The sequence below is a fragment of the Melospiza melodia genome, chromosome 12, assembly GCF_035770615.1.
Source record: "Melospiza melodia melodia isolate bMelMel2 chromosome 12, bMelMel2.pri, whole genome shotgun sequence".
NCBI lineage: Eukaryota > Metazoa > Chordata > Aves > Passeriformes > Passerellidae > Melospiza > Melospiza melodia.
In genome coordinates, this window is record NC_086205.1 from 16,916,790 (window position 1) to 16,938,020 (window position 21,231).

The 21,231-nt window shown below is 41.7% G+C and overlaps 1 long non-coding RNA gene across 1 annotated transcript in view; it reads left to right on the forward strand.

The window, feature by feature from the left end:
- The first annotated feature begins 1,589 nt into the window (after positions 1–1,589).
- Positions 1,590–21,231, forward strand: part of LOC134423717 (uncharacterized) — a 36,628-nt gene continuing 16,986 nt past the window's right edge. The window contains exon 1 of the long non-coding RNA XR_010029186.1: positions 1,590–1,653. This is a non-coding gene — a long non-coding RNA (uncharacterized LOC134423717). The remainder of the gene's footprint in view (positions 1,654–21,231) is intronic.

Below are 21,231 nucleotides of genomic sequence, written 5' to 3' on the forward strand. Positions count from 1 at the left end.
TGATATCTATAATAATTTTGGAAAGGAAATGTAGCATTCTTACTAGAGTACAGATGCCAGATTCAGATTTCATGCTCTTTCTTATGGTTTGAACAATGCAGAGATGATAGAAATAAAAAGATAGCAGCTTTTTGACCAGTATTTTCTGTTGTCAACTGCCTAGGGCCAAAATTCCTGAGGGCAAATAGTGTTCTTATACTATGATCTAAAAGAAATGATTTTTCAATGTAGCATTCATGAGTTTATTCAGTGCTTACAAATGTCTACTATAGGGATAATGTATAATTAAATCTGTAACTATTATGGCCTTTCTTATCTTTCAGCTGAAATACATCTCAATATATTTTATTTCCAGGATACTGAGGTAAAGACCATAAAATTCCTCACAATTAATGAAAAAAGAGGGTTTGCCGGTATTCAAGCGGATATTTGAAGAAAGAAAAGACTGTAATAGGTAAAACTCTTCTTCATTTTGGGGGGCTACACTTACAATCATAAGATTACTAAATCAGTTCATAAGAGACCAGAAATTTTCCAAGTCTGTCTCTTAATAATAGATAAGATGTAAAAGACAATTTTGAATGTGTGTTTTGGGTGTAGATCTCTGGCAGGAGGAAATAGATTATATTTATCTCTTTAATTGACTTCTTTATATAGGGTTGGGTTTTTTCTGGTTCAATGATAATCTAAGCAACTGTCTCTGGTTCACTGGAGTTCAGTAATTTTATATCTGCACCTTTATACATTTTACATTTATCATTGCATCTATACTGCACAACATACCTGTGGTAAGCAGAGACCATACCCTAATGTCATTTTCTTTCAGAGGCAGAGGGCTGCCCTGTAATTGTCCATGGTTTTGTAAATCCAAGTTACCTATAGAGACAGATGTCTGATTCCACTATTGCACTCTTTGAATTTCAGTATTCTACTTTTAAAGCTGGTGGTGCTGGTCCTAGTTCATTGTGATCTAAACAAATGGGGCTCCTGGCTCATTCTTTGTGGAGGGATAGAATGTAAGAAAATAAAGACAGTGCAGAAGGTAATCTCATCCCTGCGGAGTTGCAGCTGTACTAATCACCAAAGATTAGTAACAAGCCTGTCCTTAACAGGCCACAGCTGTGTCCAATAATGACGAGTGCTATAGAAGAGTGGGTTAGCTGGGTAAGGAGGGAGTTGGAGTTTGTTGGCTGTGCTGTGAGGAGCTGCATGTGAGAAATCACTGGGAAGGTATGGGACTTTTGAAATAACATGTACAACAATTCTTTAAATATAACTGTATTACAGCAGTAGCTGTGTCTAAAATTAGCAGTCTTGGGCTTGGCTTAATGAGTGCTGAGGTCTGAATTTTCTGCTCAGCACTGCATACTCCTTTGGTGCTGATGAAGCCTTCACTGTCTCTCCTCTTGTCAGCACTCTGGCTTCAGCAAGCCTTTCACTTACTTGAACATGATTCTAACCAGCTGTCTGTGTCTACTTGATTATTTTTGCTACAGATCCCAAATGAATTGGGACCTTTGCCTTCCAACCCAGCTCTTCATGGACTGAGTAATCCTGCAAGCCTCTTAACTTCTTGGTCATTTCACAGAGGATGACTTCTGCCATCTCTTGTCTTCTGGATAAATCCGCTTCCTTACAAGTCCCAGTTGTAAGGTATGGTCACTTTCAGCCTCTTCTGTAAGACAGGCCTTTGAATAGCAAATGGTTTGTGCAATTTAGCTATTATAAGTTGTTACTACAGTTGCTTCACAAAAAGGTTATAATAAAATTTTGGTTTTATGTAAATTTTTAGAGATGCAAAATTATAAATTACTTAAACATTAAGAAACTTGCCAAAATTTATTCATATGGCCTTTTCTGATCTAAATCCTATGCTTCCCATGACTACTGGGAGCTATGCAGTGCTGTTACCTAGATCACAGAAAACTCCCTGCTCACTTTATGGAAAAACACACTGAGACGTGACTGAGTTCAGCTAAGATAAGTCTCAGTCCAGCAGCTCCTGCCACTTTTACAATCAGAGAAAGAGGAAAGTTAACCTGTTGCACAGTCTGTTCACAGATCACAAATCAAATCCCCTCTAGACCCTAGCAAAGTATGAAGGTTGTGGAATGCATTGCTATTGCTCTTTGTTCTGCACCCGAAGTGAAATGAACAAACCTGAAATGGAACTCACTTGTGTCATTGATGGGTTCAAAGCAGAGTGATTCTGTTGTTTGCTTTGGAGTGAACTGTATTTACATTAGAGTACTTGATTTGGAGCTATGCAGGAAAACAAGGCTTGTGTCTCTTGAGGTACACAGGGTTCCTTATCACAAGGCATTTAGTACTCCAGCTGACACCTGGGTGTGTTTGCAGGCTTATATACTCATAAAAACTTGTGTGAACAAAGTTTAGGGCATGTAACTGACCACAGAAAATGATTTTTTTTTTTTTTTAAGTGAATGACTGTGATTTCCATTTTCAGAAACCAAGACAGTTGGATAGCATTTTCTAACCTATTGAGTCCACTCAAAGTGTAACATTCTAGATAACATAACTGTATTTTGATCAAGAGAAAATATTTCAGTTTGGGTTCTGCTGGTCAAAATTCAAAGTTTACACACTTCTAAGCTTCTCTGTTTGCCACTGAATCTTAAAATCAAATGCATATAGATAAATATGAAGACTATCAACTACCATGGTGCTGCAAATTGAAATGTTAATTATCAAAAAGAATGCATTCATATAAATTGCTTTGAAGATCTAGATTAAGAAATTATCTTTCAACCATTAAAAACAATATAATCTGTGGAGAAAGAGTGCCTACAGCAGTGGATATGGACCCAAGAGAAAAGCCACTGGGTATGTTATTTTAGCATTTAGTAGATAGAAAGAGTTGGCAAAGGAGAATCTCACTGCTGAAAGAAAGCCTGAATGGAGGATGTGGGTTGGGAAATGAACATCAAACCAAGGAAACAAATAGTTCTTGGAAACAAGGATGCCAAAGCCATGGCAATCAAGTCAGTGATTTATTATGTACCTACTTCTTGAAAAGCATCACTGTGTTATACTCAAAGGAACAAGAACATAAGTCACTATTAACATGATTCAGAAAGATAAATTGCCCTAACAACAAAATCATATCATCCCAGCAATCTAGAAGCTTCCGTGGAAGTAAGCAAATTCCACGTACTTTAAAATGCAGAGCTGGAAAACTCTTTGAGACACCTGCAGAGATGCCCTATTGAGAGCAGATATGTCTACCATGTACAATCCGTCCTTCTTTCTTTTGTTGTACATAAGAAAATTGAACAATAATACTCCAGTTTGCAGATCAGATCAATACTACCAGAATATTTTACCCTTATTTCAGGATAATATGCCCATGTGTGTAATTGTATGAGTAAAATTACAGCAATGCCTTGATTCATCTGGAATTATATCAGCCAAGGTTCCCTAGTTCGGCAGGCCCATGGCAATGCATACAAATTGCAGAATTATCAAAAAAAAAAGGAAGTTCTAAAAGTTACCTGGTTCACACCCTGCTAAAAATCTAAGTAACTCAAAGATTACATAATGTTGGTCTGGCCCTTGCCCAATCAAGAAGGAAACACCACAACATATCTGGGGCCTTCTGTGATTCCTGTGTTTGACCATTCCCATTGTGAAGATTTAAAAATGTAATTAGGAGTTGATATCCATCTTGAAATGAGGTTCTCTTCACACCTGCCTTCAGCAATGCATGCAGAAGTGTCTATAAATGTGCTCTAGTCAGGAATAACAAATTACAGAGCAGACAGGCCTTTCTCTAATAGCTGAACCAGACAAGAGAGGACATGATATTTACCTGGATAGTACATAGTGCTACAACTCTAAGTGTCCAGATTTTGTGTTGGGCTTCAGAAGTAATTGTGTGACGGCTTAATAATCACAAAGCTCACAACTCTGCTTTTCTTCAGCGCCCAACGCTCAAAGTTTCCAGGTCACCATTGGGTTATGTTATCAGATTTTCAAAGAAGTAGAATTTTTCTTTTTTTTGTTTTTGTTTATAAGCAAATCACCACCTGTAAATCAAAAATACTCACTTCAGTGCACAATTTTCACTTTATGAAAATAATTTCTTAAGACTTGGATCAAAATGGGAGAATTAGCAAGGTTAGAGAAACATCCAAGTAAAGCTGGGAAACAGAAGCAGAGGCAGTTCCCCTCTCACTGATAATGCTGGTAGTACACAACTTCGAAGAAAAGCAAAGCCATAAATCTTCCTTGTAGTTTTTAATAAGCCTTTTAAAGATGGAGTGCATGACACCCCCAAGTCCTGGCAAGTTGTCTTTATTTCAGGCCTGCTGTAGAAGCATAGCAGAGGATAATCTGGGAGAAAAGCTTTATGAAAAAAAATAAACCTAAATAAAAATTAAACATGCAAATCAGTTAAGATTTTACTATGGAAAATGACTTTCGTTTTATCCCACAGTTCTTCTGCTTTATGTTAACATGCAAATCCAGGAGAGACATAAAATGAAGAAAATAGTATGATAATATACTTAGAAAAATCTTTTATGTGACCATGAGCTATAAAATGTTTCTCTGGGCTATCTTTGCATGCTGACATACAGAAACAGGTCTCTAAACCACTGTGCTTAAGGGACTAGGTACAATAAATTACTGCACTAATTTATTATTATTTATATAATTTATTATTTATTATTAACCACACATGGTTTCCCCTTCTGATTTTCTTTTCCTCAAGCTGAGATTTCAGAGCTGCTGCTTTGTTCCTGGTTTTCAGGGTGGAACAGTAAGAGATGATAGGTCTTGTCAGACGTCACAGGCTGGAAAGGGAACCTGGCTTTTCCTTTATCTCCAATGTCTGTTCTGCAGGGTGAGTTCTTGTACCTTGGTCTCCTGCATCCCATGTGAGTCAGCCTAGATTTCTGGACTGAGTGTATTTAATTCTTCACAGGGAATGAGCGAGTTGGTAGAGGAAGAATGTGAATGAAATTACCTGTTTAGCTCAGGGATTGGAGCGTTCACACAATTTGTAAAGCACTTAGGTTTTACCAAAGTGAAACCGCAGCAGTGATGGAGCCTGTGGGCACACAAGCAGATTATAGCCTTAAAGGCATGAAGGTGACCAAATTGCCTTGTGGTAGCCATGGGGGAAATGAAAACCTGTGGGTTAGAAAGCGTGGTGAAGGGTGAGGCTTCTCTCCTTGAGGCAAATGGCTGAGACACTGCCAGATTTCCCTGGTTCTGGTAGGAGATGGTGTGCTTTGGGAGGTACAATGGTCAATCACTCTGAGAGCCACCATTGTAAGTCCCTGGGCTTACAGCTGGCCTTGCTAAGAGCATTTCCTCTGCCTGCCAACGGGCTGAGGCACGTGCCAGAGATGTGGGAACAGAAGCTGGAGTTTACAGGTGATCCCAGAAGCAAGGAGTTGATTTTGGTACTCAAAACCTGAACTAGAAGCAGCCCAGCCTGGGGCCACTCTCTGGCCTTGCAGCAGCCCAGCCCTGCCTGGCTGTAGGCTGGGTCCTGGCTGCCCACAGAGCCTCTGCTGCATCTGGGCCTGATTCCCATCCCTGGGCCTGGTTCCTGTCCCTGGACCTAGCTCCTGTCCCCGGGCCTAGCTGCCATCCCTGGGCCCAGGGGTCACATTTCCTGCATGAGGGGCCTGTGCTGCAGCCAGCTGGGGGCTGTGGTGTGATGCCTCTCTGACTGGGAAAGGAAGAGGCTGGTACATGGATGGACACCATGGTGGGAGGTCCCCAGCGTGTCACACCAGCTGTCTTCTCACAGGGAGAGATTCTACAAGCTGAGATGATTTTACCTTTCACACAGTCTCCTGTGGGGCTTACACATTCAGGGCATCCTGCAGTAACGCCATAGCAATTTTCTGTTTGTGCCAGAGTCACTCTTTAGTTTGGTTTCTCGTGTCTGGTCTGATTTTGATAAGTGGGAAACTTAGTTGTTGAGTAAGCTGATGGCATTGATTTCTTCCTTGAGTCCAAACTTCATTCTTGCACTACCAGGTGTTAAAAGAATGAGCTTTGATGTGCACTGTGACAGCACGGCCTGGCACCTAACTGGCTGGGGTCCAGCATCTGTTCCTGTTTGTGGACCTGTGGAATTACTTCTTCATTGCAAGCCACTTCTTGATGACTGTACAAAGCTGTCAGCTGATTTAATATCTTCAGACAAAACGAGAAAAATGAGAAAAGAATTGTTTCAGTTAGCCCTCTAGATCTCCACATATTCTAGATTTGCTCTAGGTTTGAAAATCTTGGGCTTTTCTGTTAAGTCAGATATCCAGCTACCATGACCTTTGGCTTTTGATTAATTTCCTGAGATTGATAAGATCATATTCATCTTTCAGACCAGTTCAATAAGAGTTTTAAGAACATCTTCTGGCAGGCCTATGTTTTGCCCTATTGACCTTGGTAAGCCTAGCCAAGGCCTCAGATGCTTTTGAGCTTTCTTGAACATTTTGCTGACTCCAAACTTGGAATTCTATGAAACTGAGGATAAAGCTCCTCAATGTTTGGCAAATAATTTTTTTAATGCACTTGCATACATCTTTAGGCGTAGTCTTTTCTTCCTATTCCTCCTAACTTTAGGACTGAATTCCACAAACAATTCTCTCTCTGCACTAGATTGAAGCAAAACTTATTGAGTTAAACACCCTGGGACCAAAACTGGGGACAATAAGAGAAGAAAGACAGTAGTTTCTCTAATCTTGTTTGATGCTATTCCTGCTAATTTTTGTCACCTCTGCTATCTCCAGACACCATTAGACACTGAGAAGGCTGCCTAAAATGAAGCAAGGGTAAAAGTGTGAGGAGGAGGCAACCATTAGGGCTAGTCCATTATTCCCCTAATGCTTGAATAATCCCAGTGCTGCACATGATGGCTGTGGTCAAACTGTGCTGTGGTCCTTTAATTAAAGACTTTTTGATGCCTGAAGCTGTAGAGATGTCTGAGGATGTTTTCAAAGAGATGCCCTGCTTCTGTAGAACTGACATCTAACATACCTGTGTGTGGCCATTCACATGCTATGAATACCTGAGTAAACCCCCTTGTAAGTAAAAATGTTTTCACATGGTCTCTACCTGGCAGCCAGTACAGTTGGAAGTCAATGCAATTCTCTAGAAAAGCCACATCCTATCCACTGTGCTAAATGTTTTTGTGAGAATGTTTTAATTCTTGAGGAGCCTCTTTCCCAGCTGAATTATTTGCTAAACACCAGTGGGTAACTATAAACAAGGGATTATTGGGTAACTATAAACAAGGGATTATTGCAGTCTGGGTGTGGAACTTAGGCTGATTTCTTGGGTGTATGCTGTTTCATAATCTGAGCAATGATATGGAGGAAACCATAAAATTCTGACTGATAGGGTGTTCAGATGAGACATTATGGATATATTAGATAAGGCAACCTAGAGAATGGTGGTACAGAGATCTGTAGTGCTTGTAATATACATGGATGTTCACTTAAGGGAAATACACAACTCTACTCCTGTTACCAAAATACAGGGTAAAATTCAAGGAAGGTGACAGGGCTAAAGAAGCTTTCCAACAGACTGGATCTTCGCAGTGTAAAATCAGCAGAATTCAATATCATAAACAGAAGGGCTACCCTGATTTGGGGCTGGGAATACTGAGTCAGTTGTGACTGGGAATACTGAGTCAGCTGTGGCAGCATGCTGTCATTTGAAACACGCTGTATTAGTCTGGAGTCAAAGGTTCAAGAAACCTGCTGAGAACATTGAAATCATTTGGAAGAGAACAGGTAGAAGAAGCTAAGAATATTGAAAAACATATTGTTGGATAAATCAAATTTAAAAATGTTCTTAAATGGCATAATGCCTACAGAGAATGAGAGTATAGTGAAGGAAGCAGCCCAGATACTTTTAAATTACGTCATTATGAAATTACTTAATCTTGGAATCTATAGGCTGTATGAGAGGTTTCCTTGGTTTGTTTTTGATTTTTTTTTTAAACACTGTTTTGCTGGTGGTGAAATAATTTTCTTGTGCATAGTAAGTTTCTCTCTTGTTAAAACATGCTAAAAAGGGAAGTATTTCCTCAGCTTTGTAATGATACCTTAAAGTTACCAGCAACATGACACTCACTGCCTCTGCTGCCTCATGGCATTACCAGTGGCTTTTATTAGTTCCTCACACTTCAGCTGTTTCAGTACTTGCAGGTGATCTATTTGATCTGCCACTGCTTTGGCTGCTGCTTTCTAGGAGAAGAGCACAGCACTTTGTTCTACCTGTTCCATGTGTCTGAGCTGCCCTGCTGTTCCTGTCACTCTGACCAGGCTGTGGGCATTCTCCTACATGTCTGTGTCCAGTGGAATTGAGGCAGCAGCTTGATAGTGAAGAGGAACCAGGGTTGCAGCAGATCTGGTTCCTAATAATTAACCTGTTTAATCCTTAGCTGCACTTTGGTGCTGGGTAAATGAGGCTTTACTCACATACAGCTGGTCCAAAGCTTGCTAAATGCACTAAATGGAGCCAGAAGAGGAAATTCAGTTGCAGGAATCTGACTAAACTGTAGTGGGGCTGAACAGATGCGGTGTTAGAAAAGGGCAGCACTGTTAAATGCGCTTCTCTACAAGCAAATTAGTATTACTTTTTAAAGAGAGAACATAATAGCCTTTAACAAGGAAAAAGTCACTAGAATTTTAAAGCACAAGCCAAGTAGAATTTTGGACTGATTTTTGGGGGTGGTGCTTTTAAATGACAGGTGTTCTGCTTGGAGTATCCCAGAAAAGCCAAACCTGAGGCTTAGGTTCTCCCAAACTGTTCAGGTTGGCTATATCATTCATGAATAAAGATAGCAGAAGAGTCCTGCTTTTAATGGCTCAAATTCTCAAAAGTGTTTGTTTTGATTGTCTCCATTTCAAGACTTTCAGTCTGAGTTGCTGATGGTCTCTGAAAACCAAGTTTCCTCAGGGTTTTATTAGGATTGGCAGAAGTGAAATATCCTGAAGACTCAATGCAGTAAACCAGAAGATTGTCAATTTCTACCAGTTATCTGTTGGTCTTTTAGGCTGCCTTTTACTAGGAACTACAAATGCATGTCATTTAAATATTTGCCCCCTCAGAAAAATATTTTAACCCTTCACACCTAACTAACACAATCTCTGGGACTTTGAAGACACTGAAAGATCTGAAGCCTTGTAGCAGAATTTTTATCTCTGGAAGCTATACATAATCTCATAGTTTTTAATGACTTCTGTGAGTCAGAGGAACTTCCACAATGGGATGAATCAGTGGTAGCTGAAAATCTCTGCATTGCACTGCATTGTGTAGACATGTCTTGAGTCATGTTCTTTAATTGTCTTAGACTGTAGCTGTAGAAAGTACAAAGATGAGTGGAATACTCCAATTGGTGCCCTTTGACATTGCAGGACTGAGAGTATTATGTAAATGAAGTCTTAAGGGTTGTCTGGTTCTCAGGTTGATGGTGCAGACTAGAAGCTGAACAGGGGCCTTGTAGTCATTTGCATCTGAAAGTGACAGATGGGGCATCTTAGACAGCTTAATATTTTCAACATTTCCAGGTACAACAAAGTAGGATCCTTAGATAGAAGCATGGCAAATCACAAACCCTTCCTGAAACCTGTGAGCAAAAAGTCTCAATACAGAAAAGACATACTCTGAGGTACATACGGACAAAAGATGGTACCTAAAACACTCTTTGGGAAAACAAAAGGAATCTATAAAAGGCCATTTAGGAAATTCCCTCAAATTTCTGAAAGGATTTTAAACTTCACAGAAAATTAACTTTTTCTTCAAGGTTGTTTCATCATCTCTCTATATCAGGATTCTTTAAGTGAGTTATGGGGTGATGAATGACACTGAACAATGAAATCTATTTATCTATTCTTACTGCAGTGGTTACTAAAGAAATACCACCGTTTTATTGCCCTTGGGTACCCTGAATCTTCCTCAGATTGAAATAAGTAGATGGTGAAATGTGTGCAACTAGGTGCCCTCTGCCAACTCTTCAGCTTTGAAATACATCAAGGTATTAATGAAGGCTTTTTACTGGAGGCCAACATGAAAATTTCTTTTCAGTTAGGTACTGGACAGAAGACCCATGGTTAAATCCTAGTCCCTGCAGCCTGTTCACGTAGAGAAGGGTGGATGTACCAGTGTGCATCCAGATGTTGACTTGGCCATACTAAACCTGATACCAAGAAATTAACAAAACCTTTGGGTTGGAGAGCCAGTGTGGCTGTGCAATCACCAGTCTGGTCTGGAAACAATCTAACTGTGCTCACAGAGTACAGACCTGGTAAGCCTGTTCCATGCGGAAAATAGAAGGCTTAGAGGTGACCTAATTGTGATGTTCCAGTACCTGAAGGGAATCTACAACAAAGATGGAGAGAGACTATTTACAAGAGCATGTAGTTACACGAGAAGGGGGAATGGATTCAAACTGATAGAGAGTAGATTGAGATGGGATATTAGGAAGAAACTCTTTACTGTGAGGGTGGTAAGGCTCAGAGAAGTTGTGGACTCCCATCCCTGGAAGTGCTCAAGGCCAGGCTGAAGGGGGCTTTGAACAATCTGGTCTAGTGAAAGATGTTCTTGCCCATGGCAGGAGGGTTGGGACTAGATGAGCTTTAAGGTCCTTTCCAATCCAGACTGTTCCAGGATTCTGTGAAGATGGGATGAGAGGTGTGCCAGCTCAAGGTAATGTCAAAGGGTGCTGCCTCTGCCCATCCAAACTTGGTGTTTTTAGTAACACCAAGTGTTATCAGCTGGTTCAGGGCCCTGAGCAGCAGCATGCACTTTGGAGATCCTCCATTGTCTACCTATAGCACAGAGACAAAAATCCTTTCCTTCTCTCATCTTCATCTGTCAGGACTCAAGGTCTTTCAGGCCCTGCCTGTCCGTCATTGACCTTTTGTACTGCCCCTTTTCTGACGTGAAGCCTGATCTTAGCAGGGACACGCAATGTGTGGGTGGCAGTAAAACCTTGTCTAATTAATGTCATTTTCCTGTATCCTGTCATGACTCAGTAAAATGCACCAGCAATTTACCCACTGACTTTGATCTCAGGAATGCTTAGGTCCAGACCCATTCTGCCTTACAGAGCACCTATCTGCCAGTGTGTCATCACAACAGACATCAAACAGAGTGTCTCCCCTAGACTCATCCATTTGGAAGCCAAAATAATTTTACTGAGGGCCCTGCCTTTGACTGTCAAAGTGTCTCTTGCTTGAACAAGACTGTCTGCATTGACAGGACAATGACCATGGATTATATTTTGGGTGAGGCTTCTGTCTGTGGGTGGGATAGAGCACAGGTCATTGGGCGTGGAGCGCTTATTTTGCAGACAAATAAATGTTAATATTTAAATCAGGTTTAGCTTGTTTCATGAACAGGAAAATGTTCTATCTACAAGGTGACTGAAATTTTCACTGTCTATCAAGAAATGATGCCAACAGGAAAGGAGATGACAAAATTCATTGCCTAAAGATGGGGAAGGTATTCAGTGATGTTGTGGTGTGCTGTAATTTGCAGCTGAAGGTGCTGCCAACTTCCACAAATTCCTCTTTGTCCTGGAGCCAAGCCAAACCAGAGAGCTGGAATGTACAGCAGAAAGAGCAGTTCCTTCCTAAAGAAAGCAATGGCAGATGAGGCAGGCAGGAATTGATTGCTACTGTGGGACAGAGAGCTGTAGCTCTGTCAGGGTTGTATTTCCATTCTGACAGCAACATGTGTGGTGGGACAGCTCGTGGCCACCTGTCTCTTTGCTGTAAGGATTCCTTAGGGATTTCCTGTGTGGCAACTTCTGAGAGAATTCTGCTGTCTATTCAGAAACAAAAACTTTGCCATATGGCTGCTTTACAATAAATCAAGACACGTATCAATGTTATTTCTGTTGTCTGATGCTCACCACCCCACAGTTCTTCCTTCATCCACAATATAATGAAAATATCTAAAGACCTTACATCTTTGGGCTTCATTAAGTTGGTCTTTTTTCAGATGGACTGGATAGAAGATGCATGTTAAGCAAATCAGAAGTAATGTCTGAGTGCACACAACTGAAACAGATTTGGTTTCCAAGTATCAGTTTTTTTACCACTGCTGGCATGTACGTTTCCAAAGTGTTATACTGCAAGAAATCTTATTCTAAGGCTTCATTGTAGCAATAGTTGAAGGATTAAGATCTGCTTCTTAGAATATATTTTTCTCTAAAAGAAATTTGTAACCCTAAGAAGGTGCTGGCTGTGTAAGCCTTTGACAGAGGCAGACATTTGACAGATGTTTTTGTAGTCAGGAAATCTTCTCTCTCTCGGGTCCCTGGTGGGAGACATCAGCTCTCTCAAATTCTGTTCCACAACTTTCCAGTTAATGACTGTTATGTAATAGCAAGGCAACAAAAGCACACCACCACCACATAAACAAGGCATATGGCTACCCCAGCCTCAGCTGCACCTGCTGATGCTGCGGTAAAGTTGTCTGGTGTTGGATAGCACTCTCTCTATCACTCTGTAGAGGATGGGCCAGTGGGATTCATACACTCACAGAGAAGTGGGGATGCACTGAACCAGCAATCTCCTCTGCATTGGTAGAGATTAATAGTCTCAATGTAGGAGAAGAGGAAAGATGAAGTCTCATAATAATAATAATGATGTGAAAGGGATTCAGCCCACTTCCAACTAGGCTCTGGTCTCCCATATCCTGAACTGGCCTAGTGGGAATCTCTCCTGAAAATGCTGATGGAGGCATGGTGAAAAAAAGGAGCCCAAACTACTGATGGACTGTAGCAGGCCAGCACATTTTCCTGCAAGAATGCTTTGAGACCAGTTATGGGAGACCGTTCCCCAGACAGATTGCCCTGCAGGTTTCACAGTGAGGTTGGAGAGTCTCACTCTCCAGAGATATTAAAAAACTGTCAAGATGTAGCCCTGAGTAACATATTCCAGGAAACCCTGCCTGAGCCGGGAGGTTGGACTAGATGACCTCCTGTGGTCCCTTCCAACCTCAACCATTCTGTGATTCTGATTGTGACAGATGTAATCATCATTTTCATTTATCTCAGGCTGCAACAAAGCATATTAGTTTTCCTAGAAAACCTGTTGCCATATCTCCTTCTGATATTAATTTTAGACAAAAATAAGATCGTTTTCACTGAAGGACATTTAGCCAAGATGATTTTAATGTTCTGGTACATACTTGTTTGCCTTTGCTATCTATGATTTTAATTTAAGATGGACTGAAGTCTTTCCCCCAGACTCCCAAGAGCAATCAAATCATGGCCCCTGCTCAGTTGCAGGGAGGTGACAGTGTGTAATCCCTGCTCGCTGGGCTGGGACTGGCAACCAGGGACCATGGGGCTGCCACAAGAAATAGCAGTCATGGAGTTCACATCCTCTGAAAGGCCACTCCCACAACAACAATCCTTTGTTATAAGAACTTCTAAGATTCACAGGCTTGTAAATCACAATTGCATTCATCTAAAAGATAACATTATTACTAAGCTACTATATAACTTTACCTTTGCACCTGCAATGCTGTAGAGGGACATTTTCACCAGCTATAAAGTCAGTCTATTCAGTCACAGCTAAATTTAAATAATAAAAAAAATGAAAATGCTCAAAAAATTATGGCCCTTTTTATAGAGCAAAACGGATTCTGAGCTCAGCCCAGTGAAAACGAATTTTGCTGGCTTTTTTTGAAGTCACAGGCTCCAAGATACAGCTTCCAGTACACCACCCTGGGATTCACACTGACTACTCTGATGCATTTGTAAGAAACAAACAGAGCTAAAAGAAATGTGAATGCAAATCAGACATAGCAGAGCAGATTGAATGGTGTATCAGTCAAGACTTGTGATTCAGTATTTGCAGAATGTTGCCAAGAATGCAGGAGTAGGTTTCGGATACCCACTGCTACAGTCATGAAAGTTCAGTTTTCCAAATCTCATTTTTTCTCAGCAATAGAAAAAGAAACACTGGCAGGGAGAGAGCCTCAAAGAGACCAAAACCCAGTGTCTCTGCAATCACAGCAACCAGGCAGCCATTGAGATACCAGTGTCTGTGACCATCTATGCCAGGAAACAGTAAAGAAAAGGAATCACTTTTTCATCAAAGAAGAATCTCACTCAACTAAGTCAGCCTCCTCTGACTTGGGTACCAGTCAGGATGTTAGGAGAATGCCATGGTAGCTTGTTGTTAGGTTTTGTGGTTGGAACTAATTGGACAAGGGAGGGAGAAGCAACAGGGGAGGGCTTTTTCCTTGGTCAGAGGAAGCTAAGACCTCCCACAAATATTTTTGGTGTATGGAAGTGTTTATCTTCTCATGAAAAATAGTCCTTTTGTTTTCATTGAAATCCACAAGTGAAATCCATCGTTTAGTACTTTGGCAATGGTCAGCTCCCATTTCTTAAGAGTAAGGAGAGAGCTGGTCACAATTTGTCAGAGGGAAATTATCCATGGGAAATTCTGAAGAGAATTTCTGTGTGAAAGTGTGTGAAGGGAAGTGTCTTATTCCTCAGCTCCTACAAATCACAGTGAGGTGATTTCTTCCAGCATTTTCAAAGAAATTGAGTAGTTCATACTAGGCCTACAAGTAGACTTGTGCCTATCTGTTCCAAACACTTTCTACGTAAAATTTCCTGTCACAGGGAAATTTATTTCTTCCCAACAATATCTTACCAGAATTTGAGGTACAAATGGTTAATGATTCTAGTCATTCTAGCATTCTAGTCCCATGCTTTGAGAAATAAGCATGCTCATCCTAGAAGAGGGATTTTTTTTTAGGTTTATTTTTCTTCCTCATGCTGCTGTTTTCTGGTGAAGTAATTGACTTTACATATCTTACTCAGCATCTCCTTGGCAACCTGGAACAGACTCCTCTTGTCTTCCTCTTACTAAGGCAGGCAGTCACACTCAGCGGCAGAAGCAGCGAGCAGAGGAGAGCAAGTGTGTCTGCAGAGGAGAGTGAGAGTGCCTCCCAAAGCCAGAGGGGCAAACAGCACCTGGAGAGGAGCCAGCACAAACCCTGTCCTTCAGAGCAGTCCTGGTGCTGCTCGTGCCCACAGCAAACACTGCAGGACACTGCATGCTGGCTCCAGGGATGGTGGTCTGGCTACTTGATCAGAAGTCACCCTGAGCTTTGAACACTGATGAGGTAGCCACAAAGAATACAAAATGCAGGGCTTGAGCATCACTCTTATGATAACAAGCTAAGAAAGCTGGGGTAGTTCTGCTTGGAGAAGAAAAGGCTCTAGGGAGACCTTGCTGCAGCCTTCCAGTACCTAAGGAGGGCTTTTAAAAAGAGGAACAGTGTATTTTACACAGGCAGATAGTGATAGGGAGGTGAAATGGTTTTAAAATAAAAGAGGAGAGATCTAGATTAGATGTTAGAGCCAAGTTCTTTAGTTCTTTACTCATAGGGTGGTGATGTGCTGGCACAGGCTGCCCAGAGAACATGTAGATGCAGTGCTCGAGGCCAGGTTGATGGGGCCCTGAACAGCCTGGTCTGGGGGCTGGCTTCCCTGCCCATGGCAGGGGGATTAGAACTAGATGACCTTTGAGGTCCCTTCCAACCCAAGTCTTTCTACTGTTACATTAAAATACATTTGTAAGCATCAGCATAACTAAATAATATAAAAGAACACAGTTCTGTAGGACAGAACTAATTTGGCACACTGCCTCTCTCCTTGCTCCAAACCCCTGGCAGCAGGCTGCCTGGGTTACTTGAAGTGGAATTTGATTGTGGCCTGCCAGCCAGAGCCTCTGCTACTTTGCTAGACTGCACAATGTGAGTGTGTCAGAACAAGTTCACTGCAAGGGAAACTCCACTGAAGTCAAGAGAGTTGTACTAAGAAAAGTCCAGCCCATCACTAGGCTTTTTTTTCTGAGTGAATCACAAGCTGATGCAAGCAGGCACTGGTCCCACTGAAGTTGGCAGCAGTGTTTTGAGAGACTCAGGCCTGTTTATTTAGTGCTGCCCTGCTCTAGGACCAGCAAAATCCTTTAGTGTTTCTTTCCACATGACATTCCTCTGCAGGGAGAGATACAGTTAAGTATAGGTATCACAAGTGCTTATAGCTGTGGGGAAAATTTCAGAAATAATTTCATTGATAAAATACAGCTTTTATGATATGACAAACTGTGGGAAACCAGTTTTGAGACATCCACATGCGTTTAGCACAACCAAGTTACTACAGTTACTACCACAGCAGTCCATTTTGCTGCTGAACCATCACATTGCAGAACCATCCAACTTATTTACTTATGTCATCCCAAACTGCCAAATTCTGTGGCAGCCTGGCTAGCCCTCATTGTCTTTCCCTTCCCACTGTTCCCAATGTCTCCAACTGGAACAGCTGAGCTACCAGCATGGATTTTAGAGCAAATGGAGCTGAATATATGGGGTAGAGTCTAGTGAAATTTGATTTAAAATAAATAAATATTCTTCAGTTAAGAAATTCTTCTGGATATCTAGCCTGAATCAGAACCTCTCCTGGTCCGACGTGAGGACCTTTCCTCTCGCCTGGAATCTTGTCTGCCTTTTCCTCTTGTTTGGAAAAGTCCTTTCCAAAGGACTTTTCCAAACATCCTTTTTGGTGATACATTATAGAGGAGAAACCTCCACTTTCCAAAGATATCTGCTACTAAATTTTCATGCTGGTACATTGATAAGATGGAGAAACCAGAGGGACTGGGCAAAGTAGATGCTCAAAGTACTCTATGAGCTCCTCAGCAGCACCCCATGTTTTTGGAAATTGTCTCCCAAGATTATTTTCTAAGATTTTTCCCCAGTTTTCTTCTCTTTTGCAGAACACTGGCTGAGGCCAGTTCTACACAACCAGCCTCGGTGCAGGATCTCTGTTATCTGATGTACACCAGCACAACTGCACTGCCTCTCCTGGGGCAGTGAAAACCAGGGTCAGGCAAATGTCTGGACAGGCAAGGTAGAAATGAGGATACCACTGGATTGGCATTTTTCCAGATTCCAGTGATAAATTTGGTTTTAGTATCTTCACTGGTGGTGGCCATGACATTTTCCTGAAGATTAGTAATGCAAGGAGAGGTTTGTGTCCTTTGTTAATTATAAACCTGAAATATGGCTCACAAAACATGGAAAAAAGCTCTTCCATTACCTGCTTTACAAAACCTATGGGACTTCTAATGCAAATACAAGCTAGAAACTATACCCATAGGCTTCACGAGCCTCTGGTTTACAGGCAAGCTCACCCCTTGGCAGCAGTATCTCTAGGACAGAACCTCTGCAGTTATGTGGGGCTGTCACTGCAGTCACACTACTACAGTTTTTTAAAGGGAAGAAATATTTATGTAAGTATTAACTTTGTAAACAGCATTGATATATCAGAGATGGGAAAAATCACCATTGTGTGCATTTGAATGGCTGAGATTGTACAGGCTGATGTGCAGTCTTTGGCATTTGGATTTTCTGAGAGAATGTTGTTAAAAAAGGGAACCTACAATTCAAACGAAATGTTTCTTCAGAGAGCAGGACAGAGTGAGTGGGAGTGTTCTCTGAATGCATGGAAATTCAGATGGTGTGATGGAGAGACTGTAAGGGGAACCCAGCCAGGTTTTGATTATTCCAGTTCAGAGCAAGACAAAAGAATCAGTGACCTGCTGGATTTAAATGGTGAGTTTCAGTGGCCTGATTCTACCTTTTATGTTAAATCCCATGAATGCTCCTTTTACACCACTTTACAAGCCCTTTGCCTGATTGAGGCCATAGAGAGCGAGCCAAGCACGCACTGTGACTCAGGAGACACAACACTGATGATGTAAGGGAAACCCTGTCCACTCCTCCCAGTGCTGGTTTTGGCCCCAGATATCCAAATCAGTCCTGGGAAATGGCAGCTTTCAAATATGTGCTAATTCATGTGTAAGCATCTCTCTTACCTGTCTGCAGGTCTGATCAGCTGTTATACTAGGGAGCGTGTGGAGGTGGGAAGCAAAGCAGATAGCCAACACAAACACATTTTCTTATACATCTGAGTATACAATACCCAGCACAGGAAGAGTCCACACAGCTCCATCTGCAGGGACTGATAGGACAGGCTTGTGGGACACTGAGGCCTGCTCTGCATGGTCACAGACATGTTGTGTGGCCATAGACAGATTGCTCTGCTTTGCTTTTTCATATTTTAGCCCACAGGTAAAATGGGGTGTCTGTGCTCCAGCTGTGGGAAATGAGGGCTAAGAGTATGCCCTGGTCACTGGGCACAGCTCCCCATAGTGCAGGAAGCATTTGCTTCACACCAGCTTGAGATAGGACTTCAGCTTCCAGAAAGTGCCTTGGGCTCTGCATGGATAGAGGTTTGGAGCTCACATCATACCCTGGGTTCTCTTTTATTTTATTAACTTACATGAAACTCTATTCCATGTTTGTACATGTGATGATGTAAGTAAAGAATAAGAAATCCAGTAGCATAGAATAGTGATTTTGAAGGACTAATAATTTAAATAAGGACAAGACAGTTGGTCTCAGAGACAGAGAAATAAGATTGTGACTCAAGAGGCTTAGGCTGAGTTCCTAATTCTGCCGAGCTCTATACAGAGGCTGTGTTTTTAACAATTTTTCTCTTACTGTCTGGCCTTGAACGAACCAGCATTTCCAAGGCTGCCTTAATAAAATCTATTTATAAATATATTAACTCACCTACTTTAAAAGTCTAGGTGATTAATCTAGTCTAGATTAATTCCCAATGAGATAGAGAAAACAATTTAGGTGTAAGTTGTTTTGCTGCTAAGAGGCTTAGAGAGGTATGTATTTACTTGTAGATTTCTACATATGCATAAATACACATATATACATCTTCTGCTCACAACACAGGAGGGAAGGGTGTGGTATGTATATATATTTTCCTGAAAAAGGATGAAGACTTTTGTTTAGGCCTTCCATAAATAAACTGCACCTGGAAGCAAAGGAAAATAAAGAATCAGAATTTCATTATTAAAAGGATTAATTTTCTAAATCTCTGAGAAAAAAAAGAAGGAATTGTTCTAGACCTGGAAATATTTTTTTTACTATTATACTTGCTACATTAAGTGTAATTGGATCAATATGATAGTCTGGCTTGTAAATATATGCAGTTCTTGACAATGGTTTTTTACATTTAGTTATTTTGTGTTTTGTTATGTTTTGAATGCAAATATATGGTCACATATGCAGCTAATGGTGTTTATTTGTTGGTTTCAAAAACAAGAGAAAGTATCTCCCTTGTATTTGAGTTATGTCTGAGTAGGTTAGAAGGATCCCCAGCTCATGAATGTCCCCTGTGTCTAGGGGATCTCCCGGCAGCCTTTCTGTTCATGAAATCCATCTTTGTCACAAAGAGCAAATCTGGGGCTATGGAATATCACAATCTCATTATGGGATGTCATCCCACAGCACAAATACATTATTCTCAGTGGATTTACAAACAGCATAGCCAATATTGCCACCTGGATGTGACAGATGTACTGGGTATATTTACATTGAGACGTGATTTACACTTGTCAGGACAGTGTCAAGAATAGGCTGCAGAGAAGACTAGAAATACTATTGAGAGAGTTTCTCCTTCATGGTTCCTTAGACACCATAATCCCTGTCCTGAAGCACAGGGTGGGGGAGGGAGCAGCTCTCCCTTGCTCCTTAAGTTACAGCTGGATGTGGGGAATAATATTCAGCTCAGTATTTCTGCCTGCAGGGCCTGAGCTGTGCCTTCCAGCTGTGGGAGCAGTGTTACCCCTTACCAGTAAAAGGAACTTGTAGCATCCTTGTCAGTCCAGCCCATGGACCCTCCAGATGTATCTCAGGGGATGAGGAGTAATGTCTGTGATTGACCAAGCTGCTGGAGACCTCAAATTGTGCTATGTGGAGTGTGCCCCAGTACCACCCTTTGCTCCCAGGGGAACAGCCCTCAGTGGCTCTCTGGGCACTCCTTCTATGCCAAGGCAAACTGCCCTTGGCCACACTCTCTGCTCCCTACTTGAAGGTGAACTCTTGGCTTTGTTGATGCTTGAAACCCGTCCTCCAGCTTTAGCTTTGTAGGAGCCTACAGTCCAGACCTGAGCTGCACAGGGAGCTGCCCTCACAGCACAGGTGTCTGCACAGTTTGGGTACCTTTCCAGACACTTGTAGGTTACTGATGGAGACAGGGTTTCCAGCTTCCCAAGGAGCAAAATACTGATTCCAAAATACTACCAGTAAGAACATGTTGGTTTAATACTGGCCTCTCTAAGAAGGAGAAATATAAATGTCTGTGAATGAAGGTAAATCAAACTGAAACAGGCAAATCTGTTCCACCAGAGCCAAAAATAAATGTCAGCAAACCTCCAGGGTTCTATGAGATGAGACAAATGAGAGAGGAAATGACCCACTTAGAGCTGGGGAAGTCCAGATAACATATTAACATGGAGAGGATAGCCTGAGGGATCGTCTGCAGAGCTCTGTCACCCACAGAATCAGCAGGACTGATGGCACTCAGTATCCTGGCAGTCTGTAAGGCCAGCAGGAACTCACTGCTTCAAGGGCACAGAGAGGAGACTTTCACTCCTTCCTAATGAAGGAGGCAATCAGAACATCCTTGCACATGCATTTGGGGCAGGAGTGTGGGGTGCTGCTGCAAAGAGGACATCCTCTGCTTTCTGGAGATAGGAGAAGCAGCAGTTGCTACTCTGGGGGAGTAGGGAACAAAACATCTTGACTGGGATATAAGCAGAATGTGGAGGGGAGTGTGAGTTGTGGAGCTCCCCCTGCCATCTCAAATGGCAAACTAAAAAGTGGGTTATCCTCAATCTCTGCATGGGCTGTGACTACTACACGCCCCTAAAACATGGTGCCCTTTCACATGAACAGCAGGACACAGTGAGGTGCTGAAGAGAGCTCTCAATCCAAATTCAAGGCCACACTGGGTCAATGATCCTCTAGCTGAGCAGAAGGGAAGCAAAGCAGAATGAAGCTGGCATATCTCCAACCAGCAACTTACAATCTAATTTCCATTTCTCAACTATGGGCATTTTAAGCCCAAAGCCTTTCTGAGCAAAGTGTCTGTGAAAATTAGGGCCTTTACAATCCAGAGGGTTTGTTTATGGCTCAGGTCTGCATGAGTCTAGTGCTTGAATTTCTCATCTGTGAAATTTTAATGGGGGAGCTGTAGAAAGAAAAGAGTTCTGCACGGTTTTACAGCAAAATAACAGACTTATGTTTTAAATATGAGATATCCACAGTACAAAACTACAGTCAAGTACA